General features: G+C 34.7%; 1 non-coding gene across 1 annotated transcript; it reads right to left on the bottom strand.

The window, feature by feature from the left end:
• Positions 1-529: 529 nt before the first annotated feature.
• TRNAC-GCA (transfer RNA cysteine (anticodon GCA)) lies at positions 530-601 on the bottom strand. The gene has a single exon. It is a non-coding gene; the product is annotated as a tRNA-Cys (tRNA).
• Between the last annotated feature and the right edge of the window lie 1,291 nt (positions 602-1,892).

Raw genomic sequence — 1,892 nt, forward strand, 5'->3', positions numbered from 1 at the left:
ATGACTTCATGCTTGAGAGTTTTCCAGATTTTTGTTTGGAAAATGCTTCCAATTACTTTTGAGGTAAGCCCTTACTTTGCCAGGCTTATGAGTTTGCTTTGACTGTTGTAAGAAACTACCAGAGACTGGTTGGCTTAAACAACATAAATTTATTTCCCCATAGTTTTGGAGACTTAGAGTCCAAATCAGGGTATCTGCAGGGTTGGTTTCTTTTTGAGATCTCCGTCCTTGGCTTGTAGACAGCCATCTTCTCCCTGGGTCTTCAAGTGGTCTTTCCTCCCTCTATATCTGTGTCTTCATTTCCTGTTCTTTGGATTAGGATTCACCCTAATTATCCTGTTTTCACTTAATTACCTCTTTAAAGACCCTGTTTTTAAAAACTGTCACTTTCTAAGGTACTAAGTGAAGTGGCGCAGTTGTGTCCAACTCTTCGCAACCCCATGGACTGTAGCCTATCAGGCTCCTCTGTCCATGGGATTTTCCAGGCAAGAGTGCTGGAGTGGATTGCCATTTCCTTCTCCAGGGGATCTTCCCAACCCAGGAATCGAACCTGGGTCTCCTGCATTGCAGGCAGATGCTTTACCATCTGAGCCACCAGGGAATGGCTTACTTAAAGGTACTAAGGTACTAAGGGTTAGACTTAAATACATTTTGAGAACCAACGATTCAACCCTTAACACCAAGGTTGAAATTAAAACTATTATCTGTTAGTTGGTACTTTACTTAATCTGCCTGCTTGATATGATATAAACTGGTTGCCATCCTTAATTCTGTATTTCTGATTTCTATATTTCCTTAGACTTTTCAATAGTATTTGAGGAAAGGAGGAAGTTAAACATATAAACCTGGATTGATACCTTATATTGAAGTCTTCGGATGTTTTTCAATGCCTGTGTAGGACACAGAGAGGAGTAAACATCGCGCTGGTTTTTGCTGAAGTGTACTCATCTGCCCCAGCCCTGAAGGGCGTGACTTGTGCATGTTCATGTGCATGAATCCTCAGTGAAGAATACAACTGAAATTCTGTCACACTTGGTCCTCATTTGAATTGCTCCCAAATGTTTATAACCTACCTTTTAAATTAATTAAACTTAAATATAATGAAATAGCAATACTCTTTTCAAGTTAACTATGAAATATAAAAGGAATATTTATGAATTTGCTGAGATTATTGACAGTATACCACTATATTACTTTTTCTTACAATTTGCATATAAATTTAAGATATTTCTGCCAACTTGTATCTAATTGTCATCTTGTTTTCCAGTCATATCAAGATATAAATCTTTATAAACTGCACAAGCACTATTAACAAGAATGGTTAAAAATGGGTCTTAAGGTTTCATATTGTAAGAACATCTTTGATGAATGTATTCTATTCTTTCCTCTTGATGCCTCAGCCCACACAAATAATACAACTGCTTCCTGTAATTAAAATAAGAAAATATATTACTTATAAAGCTTAGTCTTAAGCAGAGCCACATACAAAATCTATAGTTCCCATAATGGGAGATACACTGTAAAATGAAATAAAATGATAAATTGATAAATACATGGTATTGTTATTTGTTCTTTTGTTGCTAACTATCTTTATCACAGTGGCAGGAAAATATAAAAGAATTATAAAGTCTCTGTTTAATAAAAGGAAAACTGTGAATCATGTAACTTATGAGATCTTATGGTTTAAAAAGTTCTTGAAATTAAAATTCTCTGTAGATCTTTTCACCCTTGACATATTTTTTTTCTTCCCTTTGTAATAATTAACAAAATCCTTTTGGATAGTTTCTCCAGTTATTTGTTTCAGAAGAGCCAAATTATTGAAGGTAAAAATAATTTTTTAATGACATATACCTTATTTTATATTTGTCCATGAATGTTTTGGTCATACATTG

This window comes from Ovis canadensis, chromosome 2, assembly GCF_042477335.2.
Source record: "Ovis canadensis isolate MfBH-ARS-UI-01 breed Bighorn chromosome 2, ARS-UI_OviCan_v2, whole genome shotgun sequence".
NCBI lineage: Eukaryota > Metazoa > Chordata > Mammalia > Artiodactyla > Bovidae > Ovis > Ovis canadensis.